Here is a 15,042-nt window from a genome sequence, read left to right on the forward strand (position 1 = left end):
ACAGCACGTCGAGCCTCTCAGGCGCTAGTCACGTAGGGCCATTAACAGCCTACGTGACCCTCGCGAACCGATAGGCACCGTATTCACGTGACAGCGCGAGCAGCGTAACGACAAACTGCAGTCTCGGACTTTGGTACGTGCTGGTAGACGTTTCCCCTTCGTACACAAGGTGTCACACAGTCTTCCCACAAACAAACACCACTCAAATGCGATTTCTGAACGACAAACCCGCTGTAAAATCTTTACTTACATACAGAGCATAGTGGCAGCTGTGGAAAATCACTGGTCCACATCTACCCTATACCTTGCAAGCCGTGTAATATGCTGTGGCAGATGGTGGAATCCGTGCTGGATACAGTGGCCGATGCGCAGGGAACAGTTACTGAGCGATTTCATTTGTTTCTTTAGGCGGGGCCGACCTTGTCTGGCCACTTCCAGCCGGCTGGCGACACACTGCGATGGCAGAAGCGAGCCACACGCCCTGCGTTCTTCCTCAAACGATTTTACAGATACTATTCCGTAAAAAAAAAATCTTTTTTCCCTACTTATAGCTTTATATGCCAGCTTCGTGTGACGTGCCCATCATTTCGTTAATGGTGACAGTTATTATGGTACTTTGATTTAAGTAAGACATTGCATGAAATATGAAAAAGTTTAAAATAGAAAATAGGGGTTGCTAAGATTTTGCGTTTGGTACACATTACATAATATGTTGCCGCGTATAAAATTCAGCTGAGATAATGAATTTTTCTTTAGACTTTGGTGGAAGTCTCAGTCACCAATGACGGAAAAATTAATCTGATGTAGCGCACTCATCTGCAACCGTCCGAGCCAGCGAAAAAGCCAGAATGAGATATTCTCAACATTCCTCACATCTCAAACGGTTTGAGATATGGAAACAAGATTTTCGCAAATGACAGCACGCAAAGAGAAGAGTGCTTTGCCGTATGGTTAACATGCAAAACTTAATTATTGACCGCATTATACGATGAAACAATGTAATTATTAAGGGGCATCGATAGCTGGTGAAACGAGACATGCTGTGGGATATAGTACAACGTAAGTGAAGACATTACAAGCTCATTTTTGAATCGGTGATGTGCTTTTTCATAAACGTTTCCTCCCTATTTTTCCTCAGTTTTCTCACTTAAAAAACTTCATAACCACTGTCCATTTTCAATTTCTCGCGGCGTAATGAACAGTCCATTAAATTTTGGGCACGCAGCCGCGCAAATAAAATTTCCTCCGCTGATATTTCGGCCGCGTATCGTCCGGCCATCCTCAGAGTGAGTCATAAGACTGACGACAAGATGCCAAGCGCGGCCTTAGATGCTCCACCGCGGCGGTACTGCGCATGCGAGTGAGAGATGTTGGTCGGCGGCAAAGAAATACGCTTATACATGCACCGCCTGTGGCGAAGGCGTACAGACATTTGATTCGCTTATCGATGTATGATCGGCGGCGGTGACACCGTGACGACTTCTCTGCAGTTCAATTACCCCAAGAGCCGGATTCCATGCTTTGTCCAAATTAAAACAATTATCTCTGTTTATTAAATTATTAGCTGCTCTAATCTCTATACCTTGACGGCAGATTCCCAAAAGGAAGACGTGGATGTTAAAATATTCACATCACTGTAATTCATGGAATGACCTGTACCAAGACAATGTTCGGCCACAGCTGACTTGTCTGGCTGTAATAAGCGTTTGTATCTTCGATGCTCTACACATCTCTCATGAACGGTGCGTGTTGTTTGATCTCTGTACGATATCTCACAATTTCCGCTATAAATCTGATACACACCCGCTTTACGAAGCTGTAAATCGTCCTTCACAGAGTAAAGCTGCAGCAGTCTTCGTTGGGGGGGATGGGGGGGGGGGGGGTGAAAGACCACCACAACACAGAATTTCTCAAGAATACACCCACATCGGCAAAAAAGTACTAGATTTGAAAGAATTACTATCTTCTTCCTAGGTTTAACATTGAATGCTCTACAAATTTGTTGCGGAGAAAATCCATTCGATTTAAAAATGCTCTTAAGGTATGTGAGCTCTTGTTGCAAATTGTCTTTATCGGAAATACAGTGTTCCCTATGCACTAAGGTCTTAAGAACACATACGGTCTGTGAAGGGTGATGGCAGCTACTGGCATGAACATATAGATTTGTATACGTTGGTTTCCGGTATACGGCGTGTCCTAATGTGCCATCAACTTTACGGCGAGCGACAACATCCAAAAATGGGAGGTAGACGTTTTTTTATATTTCCATAGTAAATTTGATACTAGAATGGATGGAATTCTAATGCTCAAGAAATCGATGTAATTCATTCATCCCGTGCGGCGATACCACAAATGTGTCGTCCACGTACCTCCAGAAGACCGTTGGTTTAAAAGTTTCTGAGTCCAGTGCCTTGTCCTCGAAGTCTTCCATGAATAAATTAGCTACCAGAGGGTAGAGGGGGCGTCCCATGACAACACCATCGATCTTGTATGAATGCATGGTTTCTCGGCGATATGAATTAATAAAATATTCTCAGGCTTCCAGCGGTTAAAATCGCACGAGCTTCCGACCGAGCTCTCCCCGGTCATTGTCAAGTGGTAAGACTGACTGCTGTGTCGACGTGGCCGCGTCGTTATACAGCCGCACTGCTAGCTGTGACGTCACTGGTGCTCTCTTCCTCGACAAACAGGGTGTTGCAAAAAGGTACGGCAAACTTTCAGGAAACATTCCTCACACAAATAAAGAAAAGATGTTATGTGGACATGTGTCCGGAAACGCTTAACTCCATGTTAGAGCTCATTTTATTACTTCTCTTCAAATCACATTAATCATGGAATGGAAACACACATCAACAGAACGTACCAGCGTGACTTCAAACACTTTGTTACAGGAAATGTTCAAAATGTCCTCCGTTAGCGAGGATACATGCATCCACCCTCCGTCGCATGGAATCCCTGATGCGCTGATGCAGCCCTGGAGGATGGTGTATTGTATCACAGCCGTCCACAATACGAGCACGAAGAGTCTCTACGTTTGGTACCGGGGTTGCGTAGACAAGAGCTTCCAAATGCCCCCATAAATGAAAGTCAAGAGGGTTGAGGTCAGTAGAGAGTGGAGGTCATGGAATTGGTCCGCCTCTACCAGTCCATCGGTCACCGAATCTGTTGTTGAGAAGCATACGAACCCTTCGACTGAAATGTATAGGAGCTACATCGTGCATGAACCACATGTTGTGTCGTACTTGTAAAGGCACATGTTCTAGCAGCACAGGTAGGGTATCCCGTATGAAATCATATTTACGTGCTCCATTGAGCGTTGGTGGAAGAACATGGGGCCCAATCAAGACATCACCGACAAATAATGCCTGCCCAAACGTTCACAGAAAATCTGTGGTGATGACGTGATTGCACAAATGCGTGCGGATTCTCGTCAGCCCACACATGTTGATTCTGAAAATTTACAATTTGATCACGTTGGAATGAAGCCTCATCCGTAAAGAGAACATCTGCACTAAAATGAGGATTGACACATTGTTGGATGAACCATTCGCAGAAGTGTACCCGTAGAGGCCAATCAGCTGCTGATAGTGCCTGCACACGCTGTATATGGTACGGAATCAACTGGTTCTCCCGCAGCACCCTCCATACAGTGACGTGGTCAACGTTACCTTGTACAGCAGCAACTTCTCTGACGCTGACATTAGGGTTATCGTCAACTGCACGAAGAATTGTCTCGTCCATTGCAGGTTTCCTCGTCGTTCTCGGTCTTCACCAGTCGCGAGTCATAGGCTGGAATGTTCCGTGCTCCCTAAGACGCCGATCAATTGCTTCGAACGTCATCCTGTCGGGACACCTTCGTTCTGGAAATCTGTCTCGATACAAACATACCTCGCCACGGTTATTACCCCGTGCTAATCCATACATCAAATGGGCATCTGCCAACTCCGCATTTGTAAACATTGCACTGACTGCAAAACCACGTTCGTGATGAACACTAACCTGTTGATGCTACGTACTAATGTGCTTGATGCTAGTACTGTAGAGCAATGAGTCGCATGTCAACACAAACATCGAAGTTAACATTACCTTCCTTCTATTTTGCCAACTGGAGGTGAATAGAGGAAGTAGGGTACATACTGACGTAACTAAAATGAGCACTAACATGGAAATTGAGCGTTTCCGGACACATCTCCACATAACATCTTTTCTTTATTTGTGTGTGAGGAATATTTCCTGAAATTTGGCCGTCCCTTTTTGTAACACACTGTATAGAGTCATGTTTTCATTCCGCGTCCGTCGCGCCCGTTTTAACATCGCGATAGTCGGGTTCCGTCCTTGTTGATGGTGTTTTCAGCGGTTTTTATTCCAATAGCTTCTTTTATGACGCTATCCTTCATATCGACATGTTTCGTCGAATAGAATTCGATGTCCACTTTCTAAGGCGTGTTCTTCCACGGCTGAAGTTTCTGGATAGCGTAGGTGTAAGCACCTCTCGTGTTCCTTCCCGACGTTGCTCTACCATGCGTACTGTTTGGCTGAAGTAGTAACAGCCACACTGACATGGTATCTTGTACACTCGAAGCGTTCTAAGATCTAGATCGTCCTTCACAGGCCTCATGAGCTGACGAACTTTTGCTGGGGACCTGAACACCGATGAAATGTTATATCTCTTCAGGAGCCGGCTAATCTTTCCCGACACTGTACCACAGAAAGGCTAAAACACAAGTTTCTTGTTTGCTTCTTCGGTGGTGTTCTCACCTCTCTTAGTTTGTTTTTTTGCGTGTCGAGCCAGATATAGCCTGTGATACCTGTCCGTGGCTGTAACCGTTTTCCCGGAAGACGTTTCGGAGGTGGCTCAGTTCTAGTGGCAGACTTGCTGCGTCTGGGACGACTTTAGCACAATGAACGAGGGTATTCAGAAGGCCACTTTTTGTGCCGGATGGTGGTGGCTGAGTTACCGATCTGTGTGTGTAGGTTTCCTGCGGGCACTGTGGCTGAGGTGCCCGTTGGTTTTCCGTCGAACGAGTACGTCAAGCAAGGGCAGTGCATCATCTGTCTCGACTTCCATCGTAAACTTGATGTGGCCGAGGAGAGCTCGGTCTAAAGTTCGTTGGATTATAACCACCTGACGCGGCTGGAAGCCCGAGAAAATCTTATTAATTCATATCGCCACGAAACCACGCATTCATACATGGCGTACCTCTACGGGGGGGAAACGTGGCGCCTAGGGAACCTGCTTGGGAAGAAGGCTAACCTGTTAAGCTCTCTAGCCTCCCTGCTACGCTGTCGAGATGAGAACGCGATTCCACGATTTACCTCGGCAGCCAGGTGAATCTACCGTTCAGCCAGCTCTGCCCTGTTGCGGGAAACGATACACTTCACTAGGAGGCAGCTGGATTTAAAAGGTCGCGAACTGCTGGCTATACATCTGCAGTTGACAGAGGTACTCTGACAATTAGATTTTGAGTGGGTCGACGCGGCCACCACAGCAAAAGAAGGCCACAGAGAAACAGAAAGGGTAGTTCGCGCGGATTTCTTAACAACAACACGGTGCAGAACAGAAATCAACAGAAGGAACTGTCATCAATATGACGGAGAAAGAGGTCGATGCGGGTGCCATTTCGGCGCTTAAGAAAGGTATTAACTTCGCACCAGCGCTTCAGAGCATCCCTGTCTGTGATGATATAAGTGGGGTTGAACAAACAATCCGTAAGATGCCTAGTGAGAATGCTGACGAAATTCATCGCGAAACGTGTGGCATCATTTCAAAATCTAAACCACCGAGGTCTAACTTGACTAGGGCTAAACGCAATGGTCTTCACACACTCCGCAACGACGCACTCATCGTGGTTCTGCCAGTCGACAAGTTCAATGCATCCGTCATTGTAAATAAAGCTGACTACGATGCCAAAATTCAGTTAATGCTTGAAGAGGATATATAGCGTTAACTGCCACGGGACCCGACGTCAAGAATAATGAGGAAGACATCAGAGCTTCTAAAACAGTCAATGCTGGAAGAGGGCGTTATTAAGACTCTGCTCCCTCAGGCGCCGAGACCACCTACGCTTTATGGACTACCAGAAATCCACAACCGGATTCTCCTCTTCGTCCCATTGTGAACACCATTGGGTCACCCACTTATAGACTGTCAGAGCACCTGACCAGCCTCCATGCACCGCATGTGGGTCGTTGTGTGCATCACATCAAGAACACCGTCGACTTTCTCAACAGAATTAAACAACTGCGTCTTAGTCAAGGAGATATGATGGTTAGTTTTGGTGTGGTCTCCCTGTTTACACGTGTTCCGGTCAAAGACTGTATAGATCTCCTCTCCCAATTATCTGATAGCACAATTGTGGGACTGTTTAAGCACACAGTGACATAGTCGTACTTCCTACATGGCGGCCAGTATTTCGACCAGTTGGACGGCATGGCTATGGGAAGCCCTCTGGCTCCATCCATAGCCAAACTTTTTATGGCAAAATTTGAAGACTTCGCCTTGGACACGGCTCCAGCTAAACCAAGTTGCTTTTAGCGTTACGTCGATGACACTTTCATCATGTAGCCCCATGGTCGTGAATTTTGGAACACGTGAACAGCATTCACGGCCACATCAAGTGTAAGATGGAAGTCGAGACAGAGGGTACATTGCCCTTGCTTCACGTCCTCATTCGACGGAAAACCAAGGGGCCCCTCAGCCACAGTGTCTACAGAAAACGGAGACACACACACACACACACACACACACACACACACACACACCACACACACACACACACACACAGATCAGTATCTGCACGCTCTCAGCCACCACCATCCGGCACAAAAACGTGGCGTTCTGAATACCCTCGTCCATCGTGCTAAAGTCGTCCCAGGCGCAGCAAGTCTGCCACTAGAACTGAGCCACCTCCGAAACGTCTTCCGGCAAAACGGGTACAGCCACGGACAGGTGTCCAGGCTATATCTGGCGTGACACGCAAGAAACACACCAACAGAGAAGAGAACACCACCGAAGAAGAAAGCAAGAAACTTGTGTTTTAGCCTTTCTGTGGTACAGTGTCGGGAAAGATTAGCCGACTCCTGAAGAGATATAACATTTCATCGGTGTTCAGGCCCCCAGCAAAAATTCGTCAGCTCATAAGGCCTGTGATGGACTACCTAGGGCTAAGAACGCCTGGAGTGTACAAGATACCATGTCAGTGTGGCTGTTACTACGTCGGCCAAACAGTACGCATGGTAGAGCAACGTCGGAAAGGAACACGAGAGGTGCTTACACCTACGCTATCCAGAAAAATCAGCCGTGGAAGAACACGCCTTAGAAAATGGACACCGAATTCTATTCGACGAAACATCTGTCGTTATGAAAGCGGAGGGATTTTGAGATAGCGTCATAAAAGAAGCTATTGAAATAAAAAACGCTGAAGACACCAACAACAATGGCGGATGTTTGCAACTCAGCACAGCCTGGGACCCGGCTATCGCGATGTTAAAACGGGCGCGATGAACGCGGTATGAAAACATGATCATATATGGCGTGGAAGAGAGCACCAGTGACGTCACAGCCAGCAGTGCGGCTGTATAACGACGCGGCCACGACGACACAGCAGTCAGTCTTACCACTTGAGAATGACCGGGGAGAGCTCGGTCGAAAGCCCGTGGGATTTTAACCACCCGACGCGGCTGGAAACCCGCAAATTTTTATTAACTATCAATCTTCTCATAAAATTCACCATTAAACTGGAAATAAGATGATAAAAGCACATGTTCAAATAAGGCCGTAATGTTCGTATCAAGATGTTGGCTGATAAGAGAAAGAGTCCTTTAAAGGTACCGGTGCATAATGACAGCAACGTCAGGCTAAATAATAATGATGTGCTAGTTAGTTTTGACGTGTTAAGTCTCTGAATAAAATCCATAGAATTACGAATGTGGTGACTCCGTTTTCCTACCAATTGTTTTAATTAGGAAGTCAAGTGTTTGGCAGAAAAATACGTCGGTGAACCAATAGCGCTCGTTATAGGTCTCATAGACCTCTACACTCTCATACTTAGACATTTTGTGAACTTTAGGAAGACCATAATATCTCGGTGGTACTTCTTTTGACTTCCTTTGGTAGTGATGAAGCGTTCAGCAAGGCAGCAGTCCATACTGTCACCTTGCTAGTAGGATCTTTGTTAATCTTCCGGTATGCACCAGAACTAAGTAGACCACATAGCTCTTCCTTGTAGACTTTCTGAGGCAAAAGGACCGGAGCATTACCCGCACGCGCTGCAGTCGGAAAACTATAAGCGCGATGCCATAGATAGTACAAGGGTACTAATATCGATACGCGCTGCTGCTGCGACTCACGGAGAGAGAGGATAACAGCATAACCGCGAGAGACTAATCACAGAATATCAACCAAAACCAAGATTTAATGGGAAGCATAACACGAGCCAGCCACGGCTCAACCTCCCGCCCTCAAACAAACACGATGCTGGAAGGGGGGGGGGGGGTGGCTACTTAACCATCAGACTAACTAACTGGATTTAACCTGGCTAAGGTGAACCCAGTACTTGTTACCGGAATGGTTATCCTTAAGCAGCAGATTCACCGGGCCTAAAATGCGCAAATTGGTGCTAGGCCCCAGAAAATGAGGAGTAAATTTACTCATATTTCCGACACGCAGCTGCCTACTGGGGAAACTACGGACATAGACCTGATCTCCTAGCCTCCCTCTAAAGGTTCGGCGATTACGATTGTAACGCTCACGTTGATTATTATGGACCCTGAGTATATTACGTCTGGCACGGTTCCAGTTTCCATTGATGACTTGAGGAACTAGATCTTGAATTCCCCACAAGTTCTAAAAAGGGGAATTAACAGGATAGGAAAGGATCAAAGAGGCGGGAGTAGCTCCCAAGGCTTCATGATTGGTGGTATTAAAAGCAAAACTAAGCCAAGGAAGACTAGAGTCCCACTTACTAGGCGTTTTCTGAAATCAAAGCGGATTTACGATTTCGGTTAACCCTCTCCGTAAAGCATGCCTGCGGATAATGCGACGCAGTCGTGATATGCTTGACACCGTTCTGAAAATAGGACGCCTTGAAAGGAGCCGAAAGGAAGGCCGGCGCATTATCGCTAACAATTTTCTTAGGGGGGCCAAAAACAATGAAAACTTTAGTTAAATGAGAAATAGTGGTGGTAGCAGTGACGATACGGCTGGGAAGGAGCCAAGTGATTCCGGAGAACGCATCAATAATAACTAACACGTATATATGACCTTTCTTAGTACGAAGAAAGGGTCGTAGATAATCGATATAGAGCTTGTGCGTAGGACAGGACTCGCGCTCAGAGCTCAGCAAACCCTGTTGAAGAGCATTCTTGGTTTGACTACATTATACAGCCGATATTGCTATACCATCTCTCTGACATTTCGATCCATGGTGGGCCAAGTCAAATGCTCCTTGACTTTTTTCAGAGTCTTAGGAACTTATAAGTGGCTACCCACCAACGAATCATGTAAGTACCGAAAAACCGGGCGCACCAGAGCTACTGGCAAACTTCTTTAACTGCTTCGCATGCCCGACCCTTTTACGCAGAATGCAACTGTTAATAATATACTCATGCGACAGTTCCCCAGCCAAATAGGGTCCTGATCCCGACGCTGAGCGACATCAAACTAAAGAGGAATTTCTCCCAATCTTGCCTCCATCTGTCTCCCGGGTTCCCTCACTAGGTGTAGATTCGGCGAACTACCGGCTGAGGACATCCGCAAGGATATTTTCAGTGTCTCTCATGTGTTTAACTTCAAATTAAATGCGTACCTCTCATCTGGCACTACGGCCAGTTTTACGGCGAAAATACCAGCATTAGATGTGTCATTTTGGACAATAAACCTTTTATTAAAGTATGGTACTCCTAGAAATGGACGATTGGCTACAGCTGCCTTAATATACTCAAACGCGGGCTCCTGGACAGGTCCTTATTCAAAACGCACTCTCTTCCGGCACTGTTCGTTTGAGGTCGCGGCCAACTAAGCAAAATTAGGGACAAAACGCCTAAAATAGTTCAACATGCCTATGAACCTAGCAATTCCGCGTTTATCAGTAGGCGGGGGCAACGCCCGTATGGTCTTAGTTCGCTCTTGTTCGATGCGAATACTCTGACCTGACACTAGGTGACCTAAGAAGAACACCTGCTGCGTTTCTAATGTCATCTTACTGGGTTTAACAGTCAGCCCGGCTCCCTGAAACCTCGAAAGAACTTTCTGGATATGATCCAAATGGTCCTGAAACGAACGGCTATAGATGACTAAATCGTCCAAATAATTATAGGCAAACACTAATTTCAAGTCCCTAAGGATATTATCCAGCAAACGAGTTGCCAAACCAAAAGGAACTCTGTCAAACAGATTCCAATCAGTACAAAATGCGGTAACATGTTTACATTCTTCAGCTAATGGAATCTGACAACAGGCTTGGTTCAAACCAAGAACAGTAAACCAATTAGTACCGGCAAACCAGGTAAAAGTTATGCAGATCAGAGGCAGAGGCACATTCGAAGACAACCTTAGTGTTCAAGCACGCGGTAGTTAACCACAGGTCTGAAATAGTGCTCCTGATCCTTGGGAACATGGCATATGGGGGAAGCATAAGTAGATGTAGAAGGCGTAATAACTCCTTGTTGGAGCATTTGTGATATTATCGCCTTCAGTATCTTCACCTTAGGAGGTGAGAGGCGACGTGGGGGCTGCCTGACAGGACTATCGTCGGATAGAAGGATATGGTAATTAAGAACATTAGTGACACTCAAGTTATCACTAAGAAGCTCAGGAAAACTCTGTAACAAATCCCGTAATTGAGAAGCGTGATGCGGCGAGAGATGGGTAAGATCAAACTCATTAGCCACATCCTGAACGGCCAATGCATTTGCATTTCGATGCACAATACGTTTAGCGCACTTATAAAACGAAACATAAGGTGGCTTGCGGAGTATGGATGTAGATGTAGAAACTTCTCCACAGGACCTAACTTAAAGAAAAAGGTGTGCCCAGAATAATCCAAGAATAACCCAGTATTTACTGAAATCACATCCCAAAATTAGATCGACCGGCAGCTCCTTGACCGAGGCTAATGACAAGGGCCAGGAAAAATCCCCCATCGATATACTCCCTCGGACCCAATCATGCAGAGGCAACACCTGGTCATTGGCCACCCGACATCTCTGCACCGGAGAAAGCACCGACCGAAGTTTCGTAAAATGACCAACTTCCAAAAACCACTCGAAGCACAATAATGAAAATGAGCTACCAGAATCGGAAAGAGCACAGATCGGTTCGCCACCTACTCGAGAACTAACGTAAGGCGAGGGCGGTGAAGAGGGAGCGACAACACGGGTACGCCAGCGTCTAAAGGCTCGATCACGAGATAGCTGCCCAGTCCGGCGTCATTTATTGGCTCTGAGAGCGCGAGGCTGAATCCAAGAGCGCTCCAAGTGAGCCGTGCTGCCGCACCTGAAACAACCCCGGGGTTCCAGTTTTACGGCTTCAGCGGATGCAGACACTTCGGAATTTCCCTTGCCAGCGCCGGTGGCCTGCCCCTTAACTTCGTGACATACATCGTATCCAAGCGGCAACGCCCATATCGCTACAACCGCGGCACGGAGTTCTTCCTAAGCTGAAGGCTGATTACGGAAAACATAGTGCTACTTATCCGCAACGCGCATTCCCCTAAGAACAATAGACACCGGCTGTTGTTCAGGCAAATCGATTAACAAAGCCAAGGACGCCGACTGAACTCTGTCCACATACTGATGTAACTGCTCTTTATCCCGCTGCATCTCCCAAATGTAACGACATTCAAGCTGTTTTCGAACTCCGGTGGTCAATCTCTGCCTAATGACGAGCTCCCTCAATTGCTGTAAGGAGAACACTTCAGTCATGGCTCGGAAGAGGAGGTTCTGCAACTCACTTCTAGCTAACAGGTACGGCAGTGACAAAATTACTTGGTGTGGAACCACGAAAGGGAGAAGCATAAAGTTCAAGACGAACCGACAACGGTAATAATTTTTCGACCTGTTCAAGCCACTCCACGACTAATTCAGTAATATCACGAGAGGATTAGGCAACTTGGCAAACATTGCGTCTAACTTCACCGAGGACGTAACAGTACCATCCCGGGCAGGCTCTCGCCCTCTCCCGAACACAGCAAGTCCCGCTCCTCAATCCTCTTCTCACCAAATCTAAACACGTAACATTAAACTGCAATGCACTAACCAAAGAGCCCAATTCGGCGGCTAATTTTTTATGGTGATCTTCCAAAGCTAACATGCCCAAATCCGCTTTCCGATTTGTTAAATACATTAACTGGGCCTACACCCTATCCAATAGACTGGCACTAGGTTGAGTGCCTTCCAAAACGCAAATAGTGTCCTCAAGGCCCCTAACAGCCTTCAACAAAACTTCAGTGGCCGCTCCTGTCTCACCCAACACCGCCGGCGTGACGTCAACCGGCTGAAAAACGGCAGCACCTAAACGGGCCACTAAATCCGGATCACTGCTCTCAGTAGCTTGGCGCCTTATTTCCAACTCGTAAACAAGATGTTCCTGAGCAGGCCGATCCCCGGACTCTGACTGACCGCCATTACAATACACCTGAAACAATCAACACCCAAAACAATGTGGTGTCACAGAACAGAAATAAAATTGAAACTAACAGTAACTGAAATGGCAAGAACACAAACGTAACCACGCTCTGCTACCAGTGAAATCCCTGGGCTAGCAGGACGGAGCGGATGCGGTTATATTTGTGGAAAGAGGTCAAAATATGTTACTGTCAGTTGCACACCATCATACAAAATTTATTTCTTAAAACACACAATCAGACAAGCAAGAATCAAAACTCTCAAGGTTTTAACGAAAGACCTCCTTTGATTTAATTTAGATCGGCTGAAGGCCACATCGAAAATCCAAGGCACAAGGCCTAAGCAAGGTACAGGAGTTCTTCTGGCGGTTTCACTTCTTCAGAATTTTTTATCTTCAATATAAATAGGCTGAAAGCCTTAGCTTTAATGTTATCCCGTATAACGCGGCTGAAGGCCTCACGTTAATCTAGAATAGTCTCGCGGCTTAAGGCCGAGACAAAGATTTTCAAAGTTTAATTTAAATTGGCTGAAAACTCGGTTGAAGGCCGCATATCAACAAAACAATTTTACGGATTTTGCCTGGGAAGAAGAGCTTTCAATTTGAAAAGGCTGAAGGCCTGATCCCAAAATATTTCGTGTAAAACTCTGCTGCAGGCCTCATATTAAAAAATAACAATCTTATGACTTAAGGGCAAGACAAGGATTTTGAATTTTTAATTTAATAGAGATTAAAACACACATCATGGAGAAAACAATTTTACGACTTAAGGCCTAAAGGAAGAGATTCTGAATTTCAACTAAAATAGGATAAAGTCTTTATCCTAAAATGCTTCACATAACTCTCGGCTGAAGGCCACATACGAAACCCAAATAATCTCACGTCTTAAAATTAAAAATTGGAAATTTCTTTGTCTGGGCTTTAACTGAAAAACTCGGCTGAAGGCCACATAAAAACTACAAAATATTTCTTCCGGCTTAAATCCTAGACAAAATTTTCAACTCTTGATTTGAAAAGGCTGAAAACTCGGCTGAAGGCCACATACCTACTTGAAACCAATTTACGGCTTAATGTCTAGGCACAAGGAATTTGCAATTTTAATTTTGAAAGGCTGAAACTCGGCTGAAGGCCACATACCAGTCAAGAAACTTTTTTACGCCTTAAGGCCTAAGAAGAAAAGCCTTGAAATTTCAATAAGCAAAAACTCCGCTGAAGGCCACACACAGTACTTAAGACTAAAAAGGAAATCACTCTGTAAAACACAAGGAGCGGCGCTCAGAAGGTTCCAACCTGGGGAAGTAACTAACGCACTTTTAGGTGAAACAGGCAGCCAGACCGACAACTTCTTAATCAAAAGGCAACCCAACAAAAAGCCAGCCGAGGAACCAACCAACAACATCAGTTCTACTGCACCTGAACAGCAAAACGACAACAAGATGTCAATCGCACAACGTTCCGGATACTGGTGGCCAATCAAGCCAAATGAGAATAAACGCCCAAAACTACCAACACCTCAGCTGTCACACTACACGCTGTGCTGTACAATACCAACACGATGTGGAAAATACACTGCCAGAAACTACGTCAACAACCACTTTAGGTCACTGGAACGTCAACGGCCACAACACAGGAGATACCTCTGGTTCACTTAATTTAAGTCATTCCTTCATTAATGAAGTTTAACACCACACAGGAAGACGGCTGCAATTCTAATCGACTTGAACGCACACACGTTGTTGCTCGCGTGGATCTCTCAGAAAGTGACAACCAGGATCAAACCAAGAGATGTGATAGCAGTTGAGGCTTGATAGTAGGTTAAGTGAGCACTCAACTTTAGTGTCCAGTTTCGGTGGCTGACGAACTTCGTAACCCTCGCAAGAAGTGCCTCACAACTCCAACCGCACGTGCACGCCGCCAGCGGCTCCGGTCTGACCACGCGCCACAGAGACTTCCTCGTTGCTCTGACCCAACGGACCGACTGTCACACACAGCACACCCGGAAAACATATCCGCCACACCAGACATAGTACAGCAGTACTAGTATCGATACACACTGCTACTGCGGCTCACGGAGAGAAGACAGCAACGTTATTGCGGTAACCACTGGGCTACAACAAATGATTAAAAAAAAAAAAACAAGGCACCCATCCAGCCAGCCACGGCTCACATACGTTGCAAAGAGCAATGGTGCTGACAATTCTTTTCAGTATTCAATACTGCCTTCTCACGTTGCCATCCTGATAAGTCAATGTTGACTTTTATAGAAGAGATATTCATTTTCCAAAAACATCGCAGTTCTTCCACATAAAACATGTTCCTTAATTCTACAACACTTATTCAAAAAATGGCTCTGAGCCCTATGAGACTTAACATCTATGGTCATCAGTCCTCTAGAACTTAGAACTACTTCAACCTAACTA

The 15,042-nt window shown here is 45.9% G+C and overlaps 1 long non-coding RNA gene across 1 annotated transcript in view; it reads right to left on the reverse strand.

Moving 5' to 3' along the window:
* The window catches only part of LOC126314277 (uncharacterized), a 42,848-nt gene extending 30,290 nt beyond the window's left edge, over positions 1-12,558 (reverse strand). The window contains exon 1 of the long non-coding RNA XR_007555748.1: positions 12,466-12,558. This is a non-coding gene — a long non-coding RNA (uncharacterized LOC126314277). The remainder of the gene's footprint in view (positions 1-12,465) is intronic.
* Between the last annotated feature and the right edge of the window lie 2,484 nt (positions 12,559-15,042).

The sequence above is a fragment of the Schistocerca gregaria genome, unplaced genomic scaffold (genome assembly GCF_023897955.1).
Source record: "Schistocerca gregaria isolate iqSchGreg1 unplaced genomic scaffold, iqSchGreg1.2 ptg000544l, whole genome shotgun sequence".
In the NCBI taxonomy this organism is placed as follows: Eukaryota; Metazoa; Arthropoda; class Insecta; order Orthoptera; family Acrididae; genus Schistocerca; species Schistocerca gregaria.